The following is a 27,669-nucleotide window of genomic DNA, read 5'->3' as shown; positions in this document are numbered from 1 at the left end:
TCTCTGCCCTGCAGAGTAGGAGTCCCAAATTAATGTTAAAGACAAAACATGCCCATAAAACAGTGTGAAAATGAGAAGAGTTGACCAGATGTTCGAAAAGTATGGATAATATATTGTGAGTACCTTGCAGATACACAAGTAAATATTATTTCTAGTGTTTGTGACTATTGTAAGAAAACAAGGGATTCAAGGCTTGTTGCATTCTCCATTTCATTCCAATGTCATAATCTGTTATTTTACTTCTGCTTACATTTAACACAAGACCATAGAATTCTTTCACTTTCAGTAATCTCCACCGCCATGAAACTGAATCGCAATAAAATCTGATCCACAATATCCTCGGACAATGGACAAAGGACAAAAGCTGAGGAAATTATAAAGCACAAAAGGATGACATAAAATATAAAAGGGAAAAGCTTTAAACACACCTGGAAAATGCAAAGAACAATCCTTTCTGCTCTTTGTACTTTTGAACTGCGGAAGTTTGAGCTGATTGGGTTCAAAAGGTGGCCAAGACTGATGAAGTGCCTTTGTTAACAGTTAAATTTAAACTATGTCTCTCAAGAAAGGCATATTTATAAGCCCTCTAATGAGCTTCTCAATGGGAAAAATTGAACTTAATCTTTTGGTTCACTCAGAACGTTCCCTTAGTGAAAAGTCTAGTAAGCCAACTTTTACAAAATGCTGAAAAACCTCAGCTGTTTATTGGAGCCCTTAACTATAGCAGCTTTAACCTTTCCTCAATCCTTTTCTCATTCTTGTTAGCTAGTTGCAGACTGTTTATCAGGCTTCCAAGCAATGCAAAGGCTTCCACCTTTTACAGAAAGATTTTTGAAATAATCGCGTTATGTATGTCAAAGCTTTCTTACTTGTGAAGGTGAATAGAACCAAACAAAAACTGTCCAGTCTCCACTTGTATCACAGACAAAATGCCCAAGAATCTTTGTCCTTAATAAAAGAGCAGAATACAATCCCAGGCTAAGTCCTTGCAATGCAAGTAAAATTGTCTAAGATTTCCTATAGAAAGCTCTTGTGTTCAATTTGTAGCCCTTAATATACCCTGATAAACGATGCAAAGAGAATTATAAAAATGTCATGACACCAGACTTGGGTTATGGAAAATTATATGAATCTTTATTTCTATGCGTAGATGTAACTGTAGACATTGGATTACCAACTTGGTGCAGATGGGAAACAGCTCATTTTAGCCACAGTATGTAGAATGGAAGTGATTTGAAGATTCCAAGCTCAGAACAGTTTTAACCAGTTACTTGAGATATAAAAGAGTAACTAACTTAAGGTTAAAATTTAGATATTATGTCACGAAACAAGTGATGACATAGAATGATGGTGAAACAGCCCCAGTAAATTAGACAACTAAGTGGTGGAGGAATAGGGACATTTTCATGCTATAAGAATAGACAAGTTTTCCTTTTCATTAATTGTCAGCAAGCAGCACTGTTCCTCTCTAGAACCTAGAATTAGTTTTTGCCTTTAGTGGAAGAAAGGGAACTAGGATCTACAGATGAATAAGGGCAACTGGACTGGGAAATCATGTAGTTTTGGAAAATACAGAGTATGGAGGAAAAAGGACATGTATGCCTACATAATCTGTTACCAACCATGGTATCTCAAGATTCAAGTGTCAATCCCATGGGGTTTGCAGTAGTCATTTTTGTCACTGTTTTTGTACCTCCCAAGAGCAACTTGGCAAAAGGGTTTATTTGAAGCTCACAGTTTGAGGGTAGAGTCCATTATGGTAAGGGAGCCATGAGAACAGGAGGCTGAGGCCCGTATAGTCAGGAAGCAGAGAGAGATGGATCCTGATCCTCAGCTCACTTTCCGTTTATACACTTCCAGACTCCAGCCTATGGAATGGTGGAACCCACACTTACATGTAAAAGACCCCAGGCCTTAGCACGACTGTTGCCATGTTGGATGCACCATTCTGACTCTAAAACCTTGCACGTAGCCTCCAAAACCTGCTAAAATTGGAACAAAGACCTAATCCTTCAAAGGCCTGCTTCCAGGAAAGTCCCTAAATGTACAAATTGTGTTTTTTAGCTTCCATAGTTTTGCTTCTTGTTACTTATTCCTGCTAACTGACATTTGTTAACCTTTTATGCCTAGAAGGCAAAGAACATCAAGTCTTTGGACTGCATGATTTAGGCAAGTTTTCTGTGCAGCCACCAGTGGCAACAAAGACCTTTTTGGCTTTAAGAGCATCTGTGTGTTCTCTGGTGGATTTACCATTCAGATCTCCTCACCTCGACTCTGTAGGAAATCCCATACAGACACACTCAACGTTTGTCTCCTAGTTAAGTCTATATCCTATCATACTGACTATAAATATAACAAGGGCAGCTAGAAGAAACAAATGAGATGCTGCTCCTTTAAAGCACTAGCTCATACTCAACTGTAGGGTCTTTGGGCATAGGTTACAAAACTGCATTCTTTTGTATTTAAAAATCCATTTGTATTAAATAAATCTAAAAACATTGAGAGCTCCTCGTCTTCAGCGTCCTTTATCGTATCATACCTTCCCATGTAAGTATATGTAGAATGTCCAATAGTGTCAGGGACATGCCAAAATGCTACAGTTTTTAAACATGATTGCCAAGTACCTTTACTACAGGAAAGATACCATGCTGAGAGCCATCATAAATCATCCCACTGGACCATCCAACATAAGCAACATTCTTACCTCCAACTTAAAAATGAAGAAACAGGCCAGGTTTCTTCTTCAACTATTAGAGAATCCTGAATAAGACAAACAGGAAGGACACTCCTGTCTCTAAGCTCTATGGCTCCCCCACCCAACTCACCCAGGCAATGGCTTCTTTTTGCTTTGCTGGTTTCTGCAGTTACTCCAGGATATGCAGTCACATCTGAAGATTTAGAACGAGGAGCTTCAGATGATTGTGAACACCTGACATTTGTCTTTCTGGGTCTGGGTCACCTCACTCAATATGCTCTCTTCCAGTTCCATCCACTTACTTTCAAAGTTTATGATGCCATTTTTCTTTCAGCTGAGTAGAATTCCATAGTGTATGTGTACCACATTTTAATTACCCACTCATTGTCTGAAGGACATTAGGCTGTTTACATTTCCTAGGTATTGTGACAGAACCGCAATGAACATGGCCAAGCAAGCACCTGTGGAGCACAATGCTCAGTCCTTTGAACAAATGCCAAGGAGTGGTATAGCTGGGTCATATAGTAGATTTATTTTTATGTTTTCTGAAGATTCTCCACATTGATTACCACAGTGACTGCACCAGTTTGCAATCCCACCAGCAGTGAATAAGGGTTCCATGAACTCTCTCAAGCATTAGTTGTCAGTTGCTTTGTTAATCTTTACCATTCTGGGTAGGGTAAGATAAAACCCTAAAATTGTTTGATTTGCATTTTCCTATTATCTAGGGATGGTGAACACTTTTTTGAGATTTTTGGATTTTTGAGATTTTTGGGTTTTTGAGTTCTTTACATATTGTGCATACTAATCCTCTATCAGATGTATAGCTGGCAAAGTTTTCTCCCATTTTGTGAGCTTCTTTTTCACTTGGTAGATGTTTTTCGTGTGTTTGTTTATTGTTTCTTTAAGCTATGTGGAAGTTTTACGAAGTTCCACTTGTCAATGTTGCCCTTAATTCTTGGGCAAATGGCGTCATATTTGGGGATAATGGATAACCCTATCTCATTTCTGGCATCAGTGAGATTGTTTTAAAACTTTCTCAGTTTAAGATGATGTTGGCGTATAGGGTGCTCGTTCTCATACTCTATTCTCTAGGACTTTCATCATGAAAAAGAAATGGAGTCCTTTCTCACAGCTTTGTCTTGTAGGGTACTCTGTTTTTTTCAATGTTTCAAATGTTGAGGTTTAGTTCTTTGTTAACCTTTGGAGTTAGTTTTCCTTTGTATGTTTTGCTATTTTGTTTTTGTTTTAGAAAAGTGAAAGATACACGTCTATTTTCATCCTTCGGCATGTGGACACTCAGTTTTCCTAGCACTACTTGTTGAAAGTGCTCAGTTTCCCGCTATGTGTTTCTGATGTCTTTCGCCAAATATTAAAAGACTGAAGTTAGGTGCACTCATGTCTTCAACTTTCTTCTACTGGTCTGTAACTCTGTCTGTCTGTTTGTTTTACAGTACCATATTACTAAGGCTCTGTAATATATCTTAAGATCTGAAATGATAATCCTTCCAGCTTTGCACATTTTGTTCAGTGTTGTTTATGCTAGCTGGGTCTTTTGTGGTTCCATTTGAATTTTAATTGGCTTTTTCTATTCTGTAAAGAATGAAGTTGGGGCTTTGATTGGTATAACATTGAATCTCTAAAAAGGCTTTTGGGAAAAAAATGTCATTTTTACAATACTAATTCTACCAATCCATGAGCATATGGTGCCTTTTCATTTTCTAGTGTCTTTATCTCTTTCCTCAGCTGCTTGATTTATTCTTGTTGTTGTTATAGAGGTCCTGCACTTCTTTGGTTAGCTGTATTCCCAGATAATTTACTTTACTTAAGGATGTTGTGAATGGGAGTGTGTCTATGATTTTTTTCTCAGTATGTTTGTTGTCAGTGTATAGAAACACTGAGGATTTGTGGACTTGAGTCTGTATCTTGCCACATCACTGAATTTGTGATTTCTAGAAATGTTTTAGTAGAATGTCGAGATTTTCTAATGTATAATGTGATATCATCTGCAAATAGAGATAGTTTGACTTCCTCTTTCCCTATTTGTTTTCCTTTAATTTCTTTCTTTTATCTTATTGCTTCAGCTGGTACATTGGGCACAATATTGAAAAGGAGTAGGGATAATGAACAGCCTTATCTGATTCCTGATGTCAGTGAGATTGTTTCAAGTTTTTCTCAATTTGGGATGAATTTGGCTGCAGGGTTCTCATATACAGCTTTTATTATGTTGAGGTATGTTCCCTTTAGTACTACACTCTCTAGGACTTTTATCATGAAAGCATTGTGTCACAGGCTTTTTATGACTCTATTGAGAAAATTATGTGATATTTATCTTTAATCCCATTTATGTGGTTTTTTGAATTGAATATGTTGGGCATCCTTCTATTTAAAGGAAAAAGACAGCTTCAACATATATGCCTGTTCTGTTTGCAAGTAAATTACTGAGCATTTTGAATGTATGTGCACCAATGGTATTGATCGTCCTGTAGTTTTATTATTGGTTGTTGCTGTGCCTTTTACTTGTTTAGATATGAGAGTGATGCTATGTTCAGAGAAGGAGTCTGGGAGTTTGGTTTCTTTTCTTTCTTATATTTGAATAGTTTAAGAAGAATTTGCTGTAGCTCTTCATCAAAAGTCTAGAGGAATTCTGATGTGAATTTGCTAAAAAGTTTTAAATTATTATTTCAACCTTCTCCTTTCTGAATCTAGAAATTCATCCATTTATTTTAGCTGTTTCAACTTAATGAAGTACAGATTTTTCAAGTATACTCTTTTAATATTCTGAATTTCTTTAGCATCTGTTACAATGCTTCCCTGAGCATTTCTTATTCTGTTAATTTAGGTCATTTCCTTTTTTCTTTTGATTAATTGGCCCAGGTGACTCTCAATCTTATTTATCTTCTCAAAGAAGAAATGCTTAGAGTTCTCTATTCTTTCTATCATTTTCACTGTTTTTATATCAGTCATTTCTAGTCTGAATTTTATTATTTCTTGACGTTGATTATGTCTGGCTTCTATTTTATTTTATTTTTCAAATGTTTGAATTTCATCTTTAAATAATTTATTCATTCTATTTCTACTTTTTAAATGTAGGCACTTAGAAGCAAACCAGTCTTATGGGTGCCCTCATGCCCAGCAGTAGATGGCCAATACAAAAAGAATTCAGTGGCTTCTTTGGAGAGTCTTTGTCTCATAATGTTATTTCACAGCCTATTTTTAAAATCCCACAGGTCCTTTGGATGTATATCATGGCTCTTAGCTGTATGTCTTCATGAGATTCCTGCGTGTGCAGACATACATGTCTCTGTGTCTATGTTTCTTGTGCTTTTTATTTGGCTCTTTTTCTTCTGTAAGTTTGTTTAGTCCTATTCTGATTTGCTTGTTTTGTTTTTATTCCTCAGAAGCCTGATTGTTCTCTTTTTTAATTAATTAATGTATTTATTCACATTACATTATAATCATAGCCCCCTCCTTCCTCTACTCTCAGTCCTACCTTCCCTCTCTCTTCCCTCTACTCCCCCTCCTATCCCTCAGAAAAGAGGAGCCCCCCCACCCACTACCCCAGCACATCAAGTCACATCAGGAGTGAGCGCATCCTCTTCTCCTTCAGTGGCCTGGCAAGGCAGCCCCGCCAACGGTAAAGTGATCAAAAAATATGCAACAGAGTCCTTGTCAGAGACAGGTCCTGCTCCCCTTACTAGGGAACTCACACAAAAACCAAACTGCTTATCAGGTCCAGTCCCTGCATGGTCCTTGGTTGGTTTTTCAGTCTGCACAAGCTCCCCAGGGCCCAAGTTAGTTGGTTCTGTTGGTCTTGTGGAGTTCCTGTCCCTACCAGGTCCTTCTATCCTTCTCCTCATTCTTCCACAAAACTCCATGAATTCCATCCAATATTTGACTGTGAGTCTCAGCGTCTGTTTCCATCATTTTCTGGGTGGAGCCTCTCAGAGGACAGTTATGTTAGGTTATGGTCTGCAAGCATAGTAGAGTGTTGTTAATAGTGTCCGGAGTTGGCTCTGTCCCTTGGTCCCTTGGTCCCTCTGTCCCTTGGTCCCAGGCATTTGAGAGATATTCCCTCAATATCTGCTTTAACTTTATCCCTGCACATCTTGTAGGCAGGGTAAATTTTAGGTCAAATTTTTTGTGAGTGGGTTGGAGTTCCCCTCTCTCCACTGCAAGTCCTGCCTGTTTAGAGGCTAGCCTTTTCAGTCTCCATGACCACTGCTACTAGGGATCTCAGCTAGAGTCACTCCCATATTTTCCCAGGAACCTACCCTGACCTAAGTGTCCAGCTTGTCTCAGAGATGGTCCTTATTTCTTCTCTGCAAGCCCTCTGTACTCCTGCCCCCCCCCATTCTCCCCCTATCTGATTCCCACCCCCAATTTCCTCTGCACTTCCTCTCTTATACTGTTTCCTCTCTTCAACCACTTCCAGTGTCTACTCTGCTTCCCCTTCTGAGTGAGATTCAAACATCACCCCTGGGTCCACCTTGTTACTTAGCTTCTTTGGGTCTATGGTTTCCCTGTATTAAATGATGTTCCTCTTTCTGGCTCTGGGTTATCTCACACAGGATGATCTTTTTTAGTTCCATCATTTGCCTGTAAATTTCATGTTTTCTTGTTTTTAATTGCTGAGTAGTATTCCATTGTGTAAATGTACCACAGTTATTTTTATCTATTCTTCTGTTGAGGAACATCTGGGTTGTTTCCAGTTTCTGGCTATTAGAAATAAAGCTCCTATGAACATAGTTCAGAAAATGTCCTAGTTGTATGGTGAAGCATCTTTTGGGTATATGACCAGGAGTGGTACAGCAGGGTCTTGAGGTAGAGCTATTCCCAATTTTCTGAGAAAGTGTCAGTCAGATTGATTTCCAAAGTTGTTGTACAAGTTTGTACTCCCACCAACAATGGAAGAGCTTTCCCTTCCTCCACATCCCTACCAGCATGTGCTGTCACTTGAGTTTTTTTTTTTTTTTTTAATCATAGCTATTCTGACAGGTGTAAGATGGAATTTCAGAGTCTTTTTGATTTGCATTTCCCTGATGACTAAGGACACTGAGCATTTCTTTAAGCACTTCTTGGCCATTTGAGATTCCTCTGCTGAGAATTCTCTGTTTAGTTCTGTACCCCATTTTTTATTTAGATTATTTGGTTTATTGGTATCTAATTTCTTGAGTTCTTTATAAATTTTGGATATTAGCCCCTTGTCAGATGTGGGTGGGGTTGGTGACTATCTTTTCCCAATCTGTAGGCTGCCATTTTGTTCTGTTGACAGTGTCCTTTGCCATACAAGGGCTTTTTAGTTTTGTGTGATCTCATTTATCAATTGTTGATCTTAGAGCCTGAGTCTTTGGTGTTATGTTAAGAAAGTTGTCACCCGTGTTAATGAGTTCAAGGCTAATTTCCATTTTCTTTTCTAACAGATTTAGTGTTTCTGGTTTTATGTTGAGGGCTGTGATCCACTTAGACTTGAGTTTTATCCAAGGTGATAAATATGGAGCTATTTGTATTTTTCTACATGTAGACATCCAGTTAGACCAGAACCATTTTTTGAAGATTCTTTCCTTTTTTTCCACTGTATGGTTTTGGCTTCTTTGTCAAATATCAAGTATCTGTTGGTGTGTAGATTTATTTCTGGGTCTTTGATTTTATTCCATTGATCAACCTGTCTGTTTCTATGCCAATACTATGCATTTTTATTGCTATTGCTCTGTAATACAGCTTGAAATCACGAATGGAGATACCTCAAGAAGTTCTAATATTGAATAGGATTATTTTAGGTATTCTGTTTTGTTGTCTGTTTGTTTGTTTGTTTTGTTTTTCCATATGAAGTTGAGAATTGTTCTGTTAAGATCTCTAAAGAACTATCTGACCCTGGGCTTTTTTGGGAGGTTTAGGAGATTTTGTTAAATGCCTCAATTTCCTTAGAGGTTATAGTACTGTTTACTCTGTTTACATGCTCTTGATTTAACTTTGGTAAGTAAAATCTATCAAGAAAATAATTCATTTCCTTTAGATTTTCCAATTTTGCGGATTACAGGCTTTTGAAGTTACATCTAATGATACTTTGAATTTCCTTAGTGTCTGTTGTTATGTCCTTCTTTTCATAGCTGAGTTTTGCTAATTTGGATACTGTTTCTCTGCCTTTTAGTTAGTTTGGATAAGGGTTTGTCTATCCTTTTATTTTCTCACAGAACCATGTCTTGGTTTCATTGAATCTTTGTATTGTCCTCTTTGTTTCTAAGTTATTGATTTCAGCCCTGAGTTTGATTAGCTCCTGTCATCGACTCCTCCTGGGTGTCTTTGCTTCTTCTTGTTCTAAAGCTTTTAGATGTGGTTTTAAACTGTATTTTTGGGAACGCTCCAATTTCTTTATGAAGGCACTTAGTACTATGAACTTTTCCCTTAACACTGCTTTCATTGTGTCTCATAAGTTTGGCTATGTTTGCCTTCATTTTTATTGAATTCTAGAAAACCTTTAATTTCTTTCTTTATTTCTTCTCTGACCCAGTGTTCATTGAGCAGAGAGTGCTTCAGTTTCTCTTGTTTGTGTTGTTGAAATCTAGCTTTAGTCTATTATGATCTGATAAGATACAAGAGGTTGTATCAATTTTCTTACATCTGTTTTGAGATTTGCTTTGTGACCAACTATATGGTCAATTTTGGAGAAGGTTCCATGGGGTGCTGATAAGAATGTATATTCTTTTGTGTTTAGGTGAAATGTTTTGCAGATATCTGATAGATCCATTTGATTCATGATGGCTGTTAATTCTATTATTTCTCTATTTAGATTCTGTTTTGATGATCTGTCCATTGGTGAGAGTGGGGTTTTAAAGTCTCTCACTATTAATGTTTAGGGCTTGATATGTGATTTAAGTTTTAGTAATGTTTCTTTTACAAAGGTGGGTACCTTGGCTTTGGGGCATAATTTTTCAGAACTGAGACATTGTCTTGGTGGATTTTTTACTTTGATGAGTATGAAGTGTCCTGCTCCATCTCTTTTGATTAATTTTGGTTGAGAGTCTATTTTATTAGATACTATGATGGCTACTACAGCTTGCTTCTTGGGTCCACTTGCTTGGAAAGCTTTTTTTCAGCCCTTTACTCGGAGATAATGTCTATCTTTGTTGCTGAAGTGTGTTTTGTGTTTGGATGATGAATCCTGTTTTTGCATCTATTCTGTCAGCCTGTATCATTTTGTTGGGAAACTGAGTCCATTGATATTGACAGATATTAATGACCAATGACTGTAAATTCCTGTTATTTTTATGCTGGTGTTGGCAAAGAGTATGTGGTGTGTGTGTGTGTGTGTGTGTGTGTGTGTGTGTGTGTGTGTGCGCACAAGCATGCACACACAAGCATGCATACACTTCCCTTCTTTTGGTTTTGCTAATGTGGAGTTACTAATTTTCTGTGTTTTCCTGGGTGTAGTCAGCCTCCTTGGGTTGGAGTTTTCCTTCTAGTATCTTCTGTAGGGCTAGATTTGTTGATAAATATTTTGTGGAATATCTTGTTTTCTCCATCTATAGTGATTAAAAGTTTTGCTGGGTATAGTAATCAGGGCTGCCATCTGTGGTCTTTTAGAGTCTGTAAGATATCTGCCCAGGACCTTCAGGCTCTGTTGAGAAGTCAGGTAAAATTCTGATAGGCCTACCTGTATATGTGACTTGGCATTTTTCCCTTGCTGTTTTTAACATTATTTATTCTGTGCATTTAGTGTCTTGACTATTGTGTGGCAGGATGTATTTTTTTTCTGGTCCAATCTATTTGGTGTCTTGTAGGCTTCTTGTACATTAATAATCATCTCTTTCTTTAGCTTGGGGAAGTTTTCTTCTTTGATTTTGTTGAGAATATTTTTTGGACCTTGTAGCTGGGAGTCTTTTCTTTCTTCTACTCCTGTAATTCTAAGGTTTAGTCTTTTTATAGGGTCCCAGATTTCTTGGATGTTTGTGTCAGAAATTTTTAAGATTTAACATTTTTTTTGACTGATTTTGTATCCATTTCTTCAATAGTAGCTTCTAAACCTGAGATTCTTTCCTCCATCTCTTATATTTTGTTGGTGATGCTTTTGTTTGTAGTTCCTGTTCTTGTCCCTCGGTTTTCCATCTCCAGGATTGTCTCAGTTTGTGCTTTCTTTATTGCTTCTATTTGCATTTTCAGGTCTTGTACAGTATTATTCATTTCCTTCGCTTGTTTAATTGTATTTTCCTGTATTTCATTAAAGAATTTATTCATTTCCTTCACCTGTTTGATTAAATTTTCTTGTATTTCTATAAGGGATTTATTCATATCTCCTTTTAAGGCCTTTATCATCTTTATAAGGTCGGATTTAAGGTCATCTTCTTTTGTTTCATCTGTATCAGGGTGTCCAGGGCTTGCTGTAGTAGGATAGCTGGGATCTGGTGATGCCATATTGCCCTGGCTCTGGTTGGTTGTACTCTTACGCAGATCTTTAGCCATCTGGTTGTCCCTGGTGTTAAGTGAATGTTCCTGATGCTGACAGGACTCATCCAGAAGGCAGTCGGAGCCTTGAGCCTAATAGTGGACCTCAGAGAATAGCAAACTGCTCACTGCTGCTGGCTGGGTGTCCCTGGTGGCTTGCACCCTCTGCTGCCTCTATCCCAGATGGGCAGAAGGAATGTTGGGCAGGTTCTAACCTGGATGTTCCTGCTGTCCTACAGGCCTGGATAATCCTGAGGCTGGCAGTCCTCCTCAAGAAGGAAGGTTATGGAGCTATGGTAGCTGTTTCTCCAGGCAGACAGGCAGGCAGGCAGGAGAAAAGCACTTGTTTATTTTCTAAGGAGAATACAAAAGGGTGTGGCTCCAGAGGGAAGTGGAGGCGGAAGAAATTGGGAAGAGTTAGGGGAGGGAAAACTGTAAACAAATTATATTGTATGAAAATCTATTTTCAGTAAAAGAAGAAAAATGAATAAATTTCCCTCGTAGGACTGCTTTTGAGGTGTCACAGAGGTTCTGTTGTGTTTTCATTTTCATTTAGTTTTTGGAAATTTTTATTTTATTTTTCCTTTTTTCTTGTTTGGCTCACTTATCATTCGGTAATGAGTCATTTAATCTACATGAGTTTGTGTATTTATTAGAAATTTATTTGTTGTCAATTTTAAGGTTTATTGAATTATGGTCAGGAATACAGTTATTTCAATCTTTTGGGATTTCTAAAAAATTGTGGTCTATTTTAGAGAAGCTTCTGTGTGATGCTGAGTAGAATGTGTGTTCCTTGGTGTCTGGACAAAATGTTCTGTAGATATCTGTTAAGTACATTTGATGTATGGTGTCAATTAATTCTGATGTTTCTTTATTTGGTTTTTGTCCAAATGACTTGGCTGTTGGAGAAAGCAGGGCTTGAAATCATTTACTATTTATGGGTATGTTCAACTGTGTCTGTAAAAGCAATAAGAGTAGTTTTTTTTTTCCATGAAATTGGGTACATCAGCATTTGGTACATATATGTTTAGAATAATAATGTCTCCTTGATTAGAATGAAGTGTTTCTGTTTATTTCTTCTGATTTGTTTTAGTTTAAACTCTTATTTGGTCAGATGTTAGGCTATTAATGTCTGCTTATATCTTGGTATCATTTGATTAGGGTATTTTCGTCTATTTAATCCTAAGGCAGTACTTATCTTTAAAGCTAATATGTGTTTCTTGTAGCTAACGAAGTAATAGATTTGTTTCTTGATCCGTTCAGCCAGTCTGAGAGGGAGAAAGAGAGAGAGCAAGACAGAGAGAGAGAACATCTTAGATCTTAAAACAATTTTAACAAATATGATTGAAGTACTTTCTTGTATCTTATCAGATCACAGTATAATGAAAACCATAGAAGTAATGAAGGACTTGGAAACTGAACAATATTCTCTTAGCTAACCAGTGAATCATCAAAGAAATCATAGAAGTCATTTAAATTTTCATACAGTTAAAGAAAATGAAAATATAATTTGTCAGAACTCTTGAGACATGGGAAAGAGAGTCCAAAGATAAAATTTTATAGCTGTGAGTGTTTCATTTTTTTAAATTAAAGAGCTTGTAAGTAAATAAGTAAAGATCTTAAGATGCATCTAAAGGTCACAAAATATAACAAGACGAACTTCAAAGCAATAGGAAAGAAGAAATAAATAAATATCAGAAAAGAAATTAATAAAATTAAAACTAAAGGAACAATAAATCAATGAGAGGAGGCAGTGGGTTCTTAAAATTAAAACAAGATCAATAAAACCTTTAACAAACTAACCAAAAGAAAGAGAGAGAAAATCCAAGTAAATAAATTTGGAAACTAGAAGGAGTATTACAATAGATACCAGGAAGATACAAAGGACTATTCACTAATATAGTCAAAATTTACATTCCAGACCCCTAGAGAACCTACAAGAAATGGGTGAGTGGTTAGAAAGCCAGAGCTTCCAAAATTAAATCAAGGGAATATAAACCACTTAAACAAATCTGTAACAAGAAACAGGACTGGCTTCACTGCTGAATTCTGCCAGACTTTTTTTTTTTTTAAATCTTTTATTTATTTTTTATTAATTACACTTTATTCATTTTGTATCCCCCCCATAAGCCCCTCCCTCCTCCCCTGCCGATCCCACCCTCCCTCCCCTTTCTGCATGCATGCCACTCCCCAAGTCCACTGATAGGGGAGGTCCTCCTCTCCTTCTTTCTGATCTTAGTCTATCAGTTCTCATCAAAAGTGGCTGCATTGTCCTCTACTGTGGCCTGGTAAGGCTACTCCCCCCCCCAGGGGGAAGTGATCAAAGAGCAGGCCAATCAGATTATGTCAGAGGCAGTCCCTCTTCCCATTACTATGTAACCCACTTGGACACTGAACTGCCATGGGCTACATCTGTGCAGGGGTTCCAGGTCATCTCCACAAATAGTCCTTGGTTGGAGTATGAGTCTCTGGGAAGTTCCCTGTGTTCAAATTATCTTGTTCTGTTGCTCTGCTTGTGGAGTTCCCGTTCCCTCCAGCTCTTACTATTTCCCACTTCTTACATAAAATTCTATTCACTCTGCCCATCAGTTGGCCATCAGGCTCAGCATCTGCTTTGACAGTCTATACTGCAGAAGCTTTCAGAGGCCCTCTGTGGCAGGTTTCAAGGTGGTTTCCTGTTTTCTTCTGGCTTTCAGAGGCCCTCTGTAGCGGGTTCCGAGGTTGTTTCCTATTTTCGTTTTCTTCTGATGTCCATCCTCTTTGCCTTTCAGGATGGGGATTGAACATTTTAGTTAGGGTCCTCTCTTTTGCTTAGTTTGTTTAGATGTACAGCTTTTAGTGGGTTTATTCTATATTGTATGTTTATATGAGTGAGTGTATACCGTGAGTGTCTTTTTGCTTCTGGGTCAACTCACTCAGGATGATCCTTTCCAGGTCCCACCATTTATCTGCAAATTTCATGATTTCCTTATTTTTCATTGCTGAGTAATACTCCATTGTATAGATGTACCACAGTTTCTGCATCCATTCTTCAGTTGAGGGGCATCTGGGTTGTTTCCAGCTTCTGGCTATTACAAATAAAGCTGCTACAAACATGGTTGAACAAATGTCCTTGTTGTGTACTTGCGCCTCTTTTGGGTATATGCCTAGGAGTGGTATGGCTGGATCTTGAGGAAGCGCTATTCCTAGTTGTCTGAGAAAGCGCCAGATTGATTTCCAGAGTGGTTGTACCAGTTTACATTCCCACCAGCAGTGGAGAAGCGTTCCCCTTTCTCCACAACCTCTCCAGCATGTGTTGTCCCTTGAGATTTTCATCTTGGCCATTCTGATGGGTGTAAGGTGAAATCTCAGGGTTGTTTTGATTTGCATTTCCCTAATGGCTAATGAGGTTGAGCATTTCTTTAAGTGCTTCTCTGCCATTCGATATTCCTCTGCAGAGAATTCTCTCTTTAGCTCTGTTCCCCATTTTTTAAGTGGATTACTTGGTTTGTTGCTTTTCAGCTTGTTTAGTTCTTTATATATATTGGATATGAGTCCTCTGTCAGATAGAGGGTTGGTGATGATTCTTTCCCAATCTGTAGGCAGTCGCTTTGTTTTGATGACGGTGTCCTTTGCTTTACAGAAGCTTTTCAATTTCATGAGGTCCCATTTATTGATTGTTGCTCTTAGAGCCTGTGCTGTTGGTGTTCTGTTCAGGAAGTTTTCTCCTGTACCAATGAGTTCTAGAGTATTCCCCACTTTTTTTTCTAGCCGATTTAATGTGTCTGGTTTTATGTTGAGGTCTTTGATCCACTTGGACTTCAGTTTTGTGCAGGGTGATAAGTATGGATCTATTTTCATTTTTCTACATGTAGACATCCAGTTGGACCAGCACCATTTGTTGAAGATGCTATCTTTTTTCCATTGTATGGTTTTGGCATCTTTGTCAAAAATCAGGTGTCCGTAAGTGTGTGGGTTTATTTCTGGGTCTTCTGTTCGATTCCATTGATCCACCATTCTGTTTCTATGCCAGTACCATGCAGTTTTTATAACTGTTGCTCTATAGTACAGCTTGAGATCAGGGATGGAGATACCTCCAGAAGATCTTTTATTGTAGAGGATTGTTTTAGCAATTCTCGGTTTCTTGTTATTCCATACAAAGTTGAGAATTTTTCTTTCCAGGTCTGTAAAGAATTGTGTTGGCAATTTGATGGGAATTGCATTAAATCTGTAGATTGCTTTTGGTAAGATGGCCATTTTTACTATGTTAATCCTGCCAAGCCATGAGCATGGGAGATCTTTCCATCTTCTCATATCTTCCTCTAATTCTTTCTTCAGAGCTTGAAATTTTTTTCATACAAGTCTTTGACTTCCTTGGTTAGGGTTACGCCAAGGTACTTTATGTCATTTGTGGCTATTGTGAATGGTGTTGTTTCTCTAATTTCTTTCTCAGCCCTTTTGTCTTTTGTATACAGGAGTGCTACTGATTTTTTTGAGTTAATTTTATATCCGGCCACTTTGCTGAAGGTGTTTATCAGCTGTAGGAGTTCCCTGGTAGAGTTTTTGGGGTCACTCATATATACTATCATATCATCTGCAAATAAAGAAGAGAAAGTGCTTTTAAAAGTGATCCATAAAGACAGGAGAGAAAGGACACTACCAAATCATTGTATAAACCCAGTGTTACTGAAAACCAAAGCCAAATAAGGATACAACAAAAAATATAAAGACAAATATTTCTAATAAACATAAATATTAAAAAAAGGCTTAGCATAATACACACAAACCAAATTCAAATTTAAGAAGACAGTAGAAAGATTCTATATCAAGGCCTATTTGGAACAACAATTGTTCAATGTATGCAAATTAAGGCAACACATTACATAAGTAGATATAAGAACACAAATCATACAATTATCTCAAAAGATGCATAAAAAAGCCTTTCACAAAGTTTTACACCCCTTTGTGACAAAAGCCATAAGAAAAGTAAGAATAGCACTACCGTACCTTAACATAATAGATAAAAATCCACAATAGAGGAAATCCTGAAAGCATTTTCTCTGAAACAGCTACTAGACAAGGGAGTCTACTTCCTGAACTGTTAGTAAATGTGGAGGCTGAAGTCTTAGCTAGAGCACAAAGCAAGATTAAAAAGAAGGGGGGGAGGGGTCAACATGTGGTTTTAGTTATCGAAGTGGTTCTCTTATAACTTGGGTGCCTTGTATTTGGTGCATGAATGTTTAGAATTGTTAGAACCTCTGGGAGGGTCTTTTCCTTTCATGACTATGTAGTCTCCTTCCTTCTGTCTAATGAGTTTTAGCTTAAAGTCTATTTTGTCAGATATAAAAAATGGATATAGAACTGGATTCTTAGGTACACTTGGAATTTCTTCTACACTTTTACCCTGAAGAGATAGCGATTCTTGATGGTGAGGTGTATTTTTTTTCTTCTTTTTTTTTTTTTTTTTTTTTTTGATACAGCAGAAAGCTGGATTCTGTTTTCTAATCCAGTTTGTTAGTTTGTGTCTTTTGATTGGGGAATTAATAACATTATCATTTAAAGTTAAAGTCATCAATGAGTCATATTTATTGATTCCTGTTATTTTTGTGTTATTGTGTTGTGTGGCTTTTTTCCCTCTTCTTTTCATTTGCTCTTCTGACATTATTTATTTCTCATGTCTCCTATATCATAACTAACTTCTTTGGACTAAATGTGTCCTTCTAGCACCTTCTAGCTGGATATGTAGATACATGCTGTTTACATCTCATTTTGTTATGGAATGTTTTCTTTCTCTAACTATTGTGATCAATAGTTTTGTGTATATGGTAGTCTGGCTTGGCATCTGTGACCTTAGTTACTAGAGCATCCATGTAGGTTCTTCGGGCTTTTAGAGTCTCTATTGAGAAGGCGGCTATTATTCTAATGGGTCTGCTTTCATGCCCTACTTTGTCTTAAACTCTTACAGCTTTTAAGTTCCTTCTTGGTTTTGTAAGTTTTCCCCTTGCAGGGGGAGTTTCTTTTCAGATCTAGTGTATTTGGTGTTCTGTGTGCTTCTTTTATTTTATTTTATTTTCATTTTTTTCCAGACAGGGTTTCTCTGTGTAAACTTGGCTGTGCTGTACTTGCTTTGTAGATTAGGCTGGCCTCCAACTCATAGCAAGCCACGTGCTTCTGCCTCTCTGAGTGCTGGGATTGAAGGCGTGTACACCACACTCAGATGTGTATGCTTTTTGTACCTTTATATGCATCTCCTTCTTTAGGTTACTGAAGTTTTCTTCTATGATTTTGTTGAAAGTATTTTCTGAGACTTTGACCTGGATTTTTTTCTCCTTCTCTAATCTTATTATTCATATTTGGTCTTTTAATAATATCCCAGATTTCCTGGATGTTTTATGTTGCAATTGTTTTTAGATTTAACAGTTATTTCTACCTTGTCTTTAGTGCCTGATTTTTTTCTCCCATGTATTCTACTGTATTGGTGAGGCTTGCCTCTAGGGTTTTTGTTTGACTTCCCAAATTTTTCATTTCCAGTTTTATCTTAGTTTTGGGATTCTTTTAATGAATGTATTTCTAATTTCATGGCTTGAACTGTTTTTGTTATTTCTTTCCACTGTATTTCACAGACTTCATTAAGGAATTAATTCATGTCCTCTCTTAAGTTCTTAAACATATTGATAATCTCTATTTTGAAGTCCTTTTCTTATACTTCAGCTGTGTTGCATTTTTCAGGGTCTACTGTGGTAGAATTGGTGGGTTCTGGTGGAGATATATTTCCCTGGCTGGTGTTGATGTTTTTACACTGATTCTAGGCATCTAGGGTAGGGATGAAGGTAGGTGTTAAAATGGTCTTTGTTGTGTGGGTTAGTCTGTTGTCCACACTGGATCTTAGGGAAGTGTGCAGGCTATGGGTTTCCTGGCAGAGAGTTTTTCTGCATGCAAGTGGGGGGTGGGGGAATAGAGGTGAGCTAGGGATCATGGGTCTGAACCAAGAGCTGAAATCTCCAGTAAGTAAAGTTAGTGTGGGGGTGTTTCAGGGGGCACACGTGTTGGCTTAGATTTTTCAAACACCTACTTCATTAAATGTTCTTAAATTCTTCTTCCTCCCTTCCCATGCCCTGAACTCAGGTTGGAGAATATTAGAGAAAGGGGCTGTAGATCTCTTTTAGCTACTCCCTGTTGATTATAGTCATTTTGTTCTTTATATGTCAATCTCAGTAGTCAGAAGTCTAGCAGTCCAGTCAAACAACAAAGCAGCAAACCATAGCAGCAGCAGCAAACACCACACAATGGCAACCAAGGTGATACCACTCAGCAAAAGCAGCAAGACTCTGCCCAATGTCAGGTTTGATTACCAGCCCCATAACTATCTGTAATCCCAGTCCCAGCAAATCCAATACCCTCTTTTGGCCTTTATAGTCTCCTTTATATATTTAAATGCAGACAAAGCCTCCATAAACACAAAATAAATAAATAAATGTTTTTTAAAAGCATGAGTGAAACTATATTTTCTTTTTTAATATTTTTTTAATTTTTATTAATTACAGTTTATTCACTTTGCATTTCTCTCCCCCCCCTTCCAGTAGCTCCCTCCCTCCCCCTTCTCCACCCATGCTCCTCCCCAAGTCCACTGATAAGGGAGGTCTTCTTCTCCTTCCCTCTATCAGGTCTCATCAGGAGTGGCTGCATTGTCTTCTTCTGTGGCGTGGCAAGGCTGCTTCCCCTCACTGGGAGGTGATCAGAGAGCAGGCCAATCAGTTCATACCAGAGACAGTTCCTGTTCCTATTACTATGGAACCCACTAGGACACTGAACTGCCATGGGCTACATCTGTGCAGGGATTCTAGGTTATCTCCTTACATGATCCTTGGTTGGAGTATCAGTCTCAGAAAAGACCCCTGTGCCCAGATTTTTTAGTTCTGTTGCTCTCCTTGTGGAGCTCCTGTCCTCTCCAGGTCTTTCTATCTCCTCATTCTTTCAGAAGATTCCCTGCAGTCTGCCCAAACTTTGGCTATAAGTCCCAGCTCTGCTTTGATACCCTGCAGGGTAGAGCCCTTCAGAGGCCCTCTGTGATAGGCTTCTGTCCTGTTCCCTGTTTTCTCCCTCTTCTGATGTCCATCCTCTTTGCTTTTCTGGTTAGGGATTGAGCATCTTAGCTAGAGTCCTCCTTCTTCATTGAAATTATATTTTCAAAAGACATAATCCTATCCATAAAGGCCAAAGATTTTTCCCCAGAAAGTACCTAGATGTGATGAACACCTTCATCAAAGTACCCAGGCACAAAGTAAACATATAGAATGTATAGCTTTCTTAAAGAATTATGAAATAAATCAGGACAACAACCCCATTCACAACAGCTTCAGAAACACCTGGAGATAACTGTAATACAGAATATGAAAGGTCTCCACAATGAAAATTAAAAACTAAATTGGAAAAAAAAACTGAATTGGAGATGACACTACAGATGGAAAGATGTCACAGTCTCATGGATTGTCAGAATTCTTTGGAAGAGAATATATTAGAAGAGATAAGGGTGTGAAGGGGGTATTCACTCCTTTCTCTCGGTATTAATTTCTTTCTCTCAGGAATTGTACAAAGGAAAGAAAGGTAAGTATACTGAATGAGCCCCTTTTAGAGGGTTTCTACTTCAGTAAACCTGGGACTGTCACAGTCTTAGGATAGAAGTGACTTCATAAAACCAACATGGGAAATCTACAGATATGGTCAGGAGTCAGTTTCTTACAAGAGAATGTTGAATATTGTTGACATTTTTCCTTCACTCCATTATTAGCCATTGCTCTCACCTTTAACCCATGTCAGGGCACATAAAGAAATTAATATTTTTGAGGAGCAGGTAACAAACTATAGATTCTTGACTATTGTGGGATATTCACTAAAGAAGACTGTGCAGACATGAGTTTAAGCCAATAGAAAGTCTCTATTAGCTGGCTGGTGATTACACTGAGTGTTCATGGTCCCAGTGTAGCACCAAGCCTTTCGCAGGGTGCACAAAAAAGAAAGGAAAAAAAGAAAGAAAGAAAGAAAGAAAGAAAAAAAACATGACCTGTGTTGAATAGTTACCCAGAAGTAGAACTACAGATGCCAAAAAGCAAGGTTAGTACATTTTGAGACTTTCCCAGAACTATATGTACTTTGATGGATTAAGCCTTTGTTTTAGTTTTGGCAGATGGTTCTGTTTACATGGTGAGTTTTATGGCTTGCATGGTAATTCAATCATGGAGTCAATTGTGACAAGATCTGGGGACCTACCAAGGTCTGGGGTTCTGTTACATTGACCAAGTGTCTTAAATCTTCTGGAAACCCTATTTGAGTAGGTAGGAAAGATATTTCTGCTATTTTGACCCTCCTTTTCCCCAGGGATCATCAGCTGATATAATCAAAGGCAGCAGCTGCAGGAGCTGGAGTTGGATGACTTGTGACAACAACAAAATGACTGACTTCCAGGAGCATCTTCAGTGAGACAGCTCAACTTTATTTGGGATGAACAAGGGTTATATAGTTCTTGGGGAATGGGTGAGAGGTTCCCACAGTAGGTGTAAATTATTGGCTTAAGGGGCTGAGGATGCTTTACATTCCAGGAATTTCAGATATTCTCAGCTGTCCTTTTGTATGGGCTGGATTTTTAGTGCTGTGGAGACAGGTCAAGAGAAGTCAAGATGGTGTTAGCTCTCTGTTGCTGGGGGATGGTAACTCATGTTCTGTGGAGTTAGGCAGGTTCTTATCAGGAAAAAGGAAGCTGATTCTGCATTTTTGCCATGGCCTGCGTGATGTGGCTTCAGTGGTGGGGGTCATACTTAGAAACATCCTCCAGATGAATTCAGTCAGAGAGAAATAAACTCTCTACTGAGAAAGGGAGTCCTCCTTTCTGTGCCCAGATCAGAAGAGCAGTCCAGAAACGGTGGGTTGTGTCCACAAACAGCAGGACCTGTCAACAGCCACCCAGGCTTATTGGGCAGCATTGCTTAGGCTTGGGGCCTGGAAATCTGCATTTGATATACTGCAGGCCTGTGGTTGCTTGAAGACTGACGTTCAGACAGTTGAGCTCATGTCTGGGCCAGCCAGTTTCATGTGTGCCTCTTCACCCACATCCTGTTTTAACCAGTGGATCTGTTGTTAGTTTGTAAGCAGACTAAGAGTGCAGCGCGCTGTGGTAAGGGAACGGCAATCAGCTCTTCAAATACGGCTCAGTGAGACAAGAATCTCAGTCACTGTCATCATCCAGGCATACTTTTTACTTCATACTTTTTACTTCAAAGAAACTTCAACATCTTTGTTCACATTTTTTCTTTAATGACAAAAATGGCAGTTAGTATTGTAAAGCAGCTTTTATAAGAGACTCTATGTTCTGGTCAACTCATTTCCTTCTCGTTTTCTCTCTCTGGAATAGGAACAAAGTTGGGAGACATCAAGCCCTTTAATTAACATGTGGACATTTTGAAAGAAAATAATTACAAATGTCATTCTCCAGATGAAGGAAGACCAATCATGTCTTCTTTTCCCTCTGGGCAGTGGTGTCCTGAGAGTTGGTTGGCACAGGCTTTTAGTGTCACAGTGCAAGGAGAATTCTTTTCACTCCTCATTGAAAAAGTTTATGTTAAGCAGTGATCACATAGAACTAACTCCAGGCTAAATTGGGGCATTTTAGATTTGAATCATATTGTGTTATATGTAAGTAAGAGCTTTTAAAGGACCAATTCATGTGTTGATGGACAGACACTCCAGCTGCTTCCGTACCATACATACTGCACTAAGGAATTGGGGCATGCCAATATCCCAGTGGTAATCTGATATCAATTGTTCTAGGTAGTGACTCAGATATAAGATTGAATCATAAGGTGATTCCATATTTAGTTTGCTGAGGAACCTCCATGGTATTTTCAGAATGGCTAGAGTAACTTCTCACATCAGCAGCAGTACGTGAGGAAGGATGGTTTTCTTTTATCCACATACTGACGACGTTTGTTTTCTTTTATCATTTTCAGAATAGCCACGCTAATGAACATAAGGTAATCCCTCACAGTGGTGGTAATTTGCATTTCTCTCATGATTATAAAAGTTAAATACATTTTTCATGTATCTGTGGCTATTTGTGTGACTTCTTTTGTGAAAAATCTGTTTGAGTCCTTTACCTACTTTAGAAACAGGATTCTTTTCTTATTATTGAGTAGTTTTCATTCTTTGTATATTCTGGATTTTACTTACTTGATGCATAATTCCTAAAAATTTTTCCCCAAACATTTTCTCTACTTTCTTTTTTCCTTTGCTGTGTAGAACTTTTATAGTTTGATCTAACCTATTTGTACCCTACTTTTTAATTATCTGTGTTTTTTGAATCATCTTCACAAAATTTGAATTAAATTTTTGGGGAAAAAGTTATGGTCCATTCAGGAGCTATGTAAAATTAATGTTTTATTTATCATCTAAAATAATGTGTTTCATTATAATATATGCGTGCACACACACACACACACACCATTGTGTCTTCCTTCTTTTACTCACCCCCTCCTCATTGCCATCCAGCGTCCTTACTCTCCTTTTTCTTATGCATCTTTTTTTTATCTCCTATTTTTCATTTCCTGGAAAGTAACCATTTGCTTTCCTGTTACATGCAAATTTATATGCAAAAATATACATACTTAAATAGAGATTATACATATCAGAGAAAAGGTTATATATTAAGTTTTTGTCCCATTGCTTCATATTATCCTGCCTAACACCTCCACTTATACCTCTTTCCCCAGATCCATATTTCCTGTCCTACTGTCATGCTTTTAAAGCTGCCATATATGAAAAAAAAAACAACAACAACAAAAACGAAACACGTGACATTTGTGTTTCTGAGCCCGGCTTATTTCACTTGACATCCACTGAATAAGTACACCGTATTTTCTATCCATTCCTCTGTCGGTAGACATTAGGCTGGTCTCACATCTAGAGTGATATAAATGTGGATAGGTAAGTAACGTTGTGGCGTCCTGACTCACATTCTTTCGGGTATATATGCAGGGGTGGAATAGCTAGACCACGTGATAATTGCAGTTTTAGTTTTCTAAGGAACTTGTATTCTGATGTCTACAGCAGCATTGCCAGGCTGCACACCCACCAGACTATGGGTCTCTCATTCTCACCTTCTCACCAGCCTTTGTTGTTGTTGTTGGTTCGATGTTGGCCATTCTGATTTACACTGCCCTTGTGGATAAACATTGAGTATCTTCATCAAAATATAGCTAATATTTCTTCTTTCAGAAACTATTTGTTTGCCCTTTTATTGGTTTATTGACTTGAGTTTGGGGGAAAGAGTTAGTTTTGGAGTCTTTCTAAATTCTGGAGAGTAATTCCTTGACTGATGTATAGATAGCAAAGATTTTTCTCCCATCCTCTAGCTCTGCTGATTGTTTTCTTTATTGTGCCACTTCTCAATTTCATGAAATCCTATAAACCCTGTAAGTTATTGGAACACTTTTACTTGTGAGTATTATTTTACATATATTTCTTGATTTTGGGGGTGGGGGTCATGTATGCCACAGTCCACATATGAAGTCAACTTGCTGGAGTTGGCTCTCTCTTTCAACCACGAAGCTTTCAGGGATTGAACTCAGGTCATCAGGCTTGGCATCAAGTGCCTAGACTTGCCGAGGTATCCCTCCAGCTCCTGTTTCTTTTATTTGTTCTTCTTGCCTTATCTCTGCAGCTAAGAATTCAAGTACTGAACTGAATAGCAGTTTGGACGATAGGCACTCTTACCTAACTTCTAATTCTAGAGGTAAATCTTTACATTTTGCCTGTTTAGAATAATGCTGGCCATTGGTTTGTTATGTGTAATTTAAACTGTTTAAAGCATGGTTTCACTATTTTTAGTTTCTTCAGAGCTTTTGCCCAGAAAGGATGCTGGACTTTATCAAAGTTTTTTGTTTGTTTGTTTGTTTTTGTTTTTTCTGTATTTTTCTGATGATCTTGTGATTGCTGTTCTTAAGTATATTATATTTGCTGATATGCACATGTTGAACTATCTTTACCTTCCTGGAATGAAACCAGCTTAGTTGTGAAGCATGATTTTATTAACAAGTTCTCAAATTCAGTCTGAAAATATTTTCTTTAGAATTTTGTCAGATTAGTTATGAAGCATAATTTTATTAACAAGTTCTTGAATTCAGTCTGAAAATATTTTCTTTAGAATTTTTGTGTCTTTGTTTATCTGAGCAATTGCTTTATTTTTCTTTGCTATTGTTATTGTGTCTGTATACACCTTTAATATCTTGATAATACTGTATTTATATTTTATGAATTGATTTAGATGTATTGGTGTTATTTGTAATAGCCAGAATCTGGAAACAACCCAGATATTCCTCAACCAAAGAATTCATAAAGGAATTCTGGTGATTTACACAATGGAATACTACTCAGCTATTAAAAACAAGGAAATCATGAAATTTGCAGGCAAATGGTGGAAACTTGAAAAGATCATCCTGTGTAAGGTAACCCAGAAGCAGAAAGACACATATGGTATATACTCACTTCTAAGCAGATAGTAGGCATATAATATAGGACAACCACACTAAAATCTATAGACTTAAAGAAGCTAAACAACAAAGAGAACCCTAGGGAGGATGCTTAAATATCATTTAGAATGGCAAACAGGATAGACACCAGAAGTGGTGGAAGAGAGGAAACAGGATGGGAACCTACTATAGAGGATCCTTGGAAAGGCTCCACCCAACGAAGGCTGGAAGAGGTTGCTGAGACTCACAGCCAAACTTTGGGCAGAATGTAGTGGACTCTTATGGAAGAAGAGAGGGATAGAAGGACATGGAGAGAACAAGAGCTCCATAAGAAGACCAATAAAGCTAAAAAATCTGACCCCTGGGGGTCCTGCAGAGACTGATGCATCAACCAAGGCCCATGCATGGAGAGGACCTAGAAGATCAGATGTAACCAGTAAGCAGCTCAGTCTCCATGTGGGTCACCAAGTAAGGGGAGCATGGGCTGCCTCTGTCACGAACTCAATTGTCTGCTCTTTGATAACTTCCCCCTGGAGATTTGGCCTTGCCAGGCTACAGAGGAAGAGAATCCAGGCAGTACTGATGAGATTTCATAAGCTAGGGACAGATGACAGGGGAGAAGAACTTCCCTTTTCAGTGGACTAGAAGAAGGAAATAAGGGGAAGAGGCAGGAAGGGTGGGACTCGAAGGAGCTGAGGGAGGGGTCTACAATCAGGATATACAATGAATAAATTGTAAAATTAAAAAAAATTAAATTTTTTTTAAAAAACAAGATTCTCAGGCATATTTTTGCTGTATATACTCTGAGCACCACCACTCACAAAATTATGAGGCTAGCCTTCCAATAATAAACATTACCCCAATGTTTTTAGCTTTCAGGTATGTCCATATGAACCTTAGAAATTTGTCAGTTACAGTTTATGCTCCCCTATGTGCATTGATTTTCTATAGGCAACAGATCTATTGAACTATAATTCCCTTCATGTGAATTTCTCTCTCAAACTTAGAGGCCACGCTTTGGTCTCTTACCTTACTTTATGATGTATCTAAAAACAATTGATGCTTAGTTCGAATGCTCAACTTTTTCACTTGTTGGGGGAGAGTGGAGCCTTCTGAGTTCCTTAAAATTTGGCCTAGAAATCTTCAAGTGTTTTCAAAATAAAAATATTTACATTTATGTGAACTTTTCCAATTAATTTACATGTTTTAATCCTCTACCATGGTTCCTCTTTCTTCTTTTAATTATCAGCCATCATTTAAATGTACTTATTTTTACTACATCCTTAAAGTTTTATATTTACAAACATTAATTGTGACAGTATCCCATTATCCCCATATACTTTGTGAAGAGTTTCTCAGGCTCTTTCCATCTTATATTGTGATAGTGGTAGTGTGTGACTCTTCCTGAGGGGGTGTAAACAAACATCTATTTGTGTATAGGCCACAAACAACCGACCAGAGAAATTATTACACCCAAGTCTACCTTAGTGAATCAGTGAATTTATTGGGGCTACTTACTGGATTTTTTTTTTTGTAAGGGTTATTTAAAAGAAGCATAGGTGACTCAAGGGGAACTTCACAGACAACAGGAAAAATAAAGAACCATCTAGCATGACTGACAGCTCATCAAAGTTGCATCCCTGCAGCTCCTTGAACAATCTACCAAGGGCTAATGCTTGTTGAATGTCAGCCACAGTGATTGTTATTGCTTCTCTAACCTTGGTGAGAGGCCTTGTGATGTTTCAGGAATTTGCTGGGATGTGTGAGTTTTGTGCATCCCTGAGCCTCATTTTATTTGCACCCTGAACATTTTGTTTGTAAGATTTTATTTTTATTTGTGTGTGTGTGTGTGTGTGTGTGTGTGTGTGTGTGTGTGTTTGATCGTGTGCCCACAGAGGATCGCCTGGAGCTGGAGTTACAGGTGGTTAAACTGATGTGGGTGCTGGGGACTGGAATGTAATCCCATAGAAGAGCAGCAGCTGCGGCTAACCCCTGGAGCCCCTCTGTAGCTCATCGCTATTGAACCTAAGTGAGCCTCCTCCATCCAGAAAGGAGTGGATCACTTTGGAGGAATAACTACACACATGTTCTTTCTACTGTTTGTCCAAATTAGCAAGCAACCTACCAACATCTATACATTAACTGAATTTTACACTGTATCCAGAATTTCTTCTTACCTGGTACCTACCTCTCTTCCAGAGAGCTATGTGGCATTCTCAGGATCCTCTTGAGAATGAGAGCTTTTCAGACTTCAGTTGGTTTTTTAGGATAGTTTTTAGAGGGGCTGGATTGTCAGTTTACAGTGTCAGACTTAGGATTTGTCAAAGTGTTTCCTGTGAGTATCCTGGGGCTGTGGGGTTGGGGAGGAGTGCCACAAAAGTCAAGCCCGGCCCTGGTTACATGATATCAAGGGTGCATTTTCGCCAACATGACCTTTGTTGATTTTTTTTATCTTGACCACCAGCTGAAATAAAGTTCGTCGGGCAACTGTAGTTCAGAATTATTACTTTCTCCCTTTTCAATGCCATGATCTCTGTAAAGAAGTCTCTGGACTAAGCCTACACTGAGGAATGTGGACTGATAGGAATAGGAAGATCTATATAAATAACATGTGTCTTCAACAAGTAGAGCTTTACAGTAACTGAAAACAGGTTGTGCCAGGTTTTCCGACTTCAGTCTTTTTTCTGCAATATTTTGTTGGATATTATAAGTGCTTTAACTTTTCATGTAAATTTAAGAATAACTTTATGAATATACAGAAGAAGTTTGTTTGTATTTAATTGTGGTGCTATGAAAGTATAGATTAATTTTAAAGCAGGTGACATCTTAAAACTACTGAGTCTTCTAACCCACCTAACATCTATGGATATGGATTTTCCTTGATCTCTTTCTCTGGGCCTCTGTAGCTTCTCACATAGAAATCACATATACATTTGTATGTGCACATCAGTTTTAGGACAATGTGTTGTTGTTGTTGTTTAATTTTCAATTCCTACTGTTGGTGGCTGATGCATAAGAAAGCACTGGCTCTGTATT

Source organism: Psammomys obesus, unplaced genomic scaffold (assembly GCF_907164565.1).
Source record: "Psammomys obesus unplaced genomic scaffold, mPsaObe1.curated_primary_1811, whole genome shotgun sequence".
NCBI lineage: Eukaryota > Metazoa > Chordata > Mammalia > Rodentia > Muridae > Psammomys > Psammomys obesus.
This window is presented reverse-complemented; position numbering follows the sequence as displayed.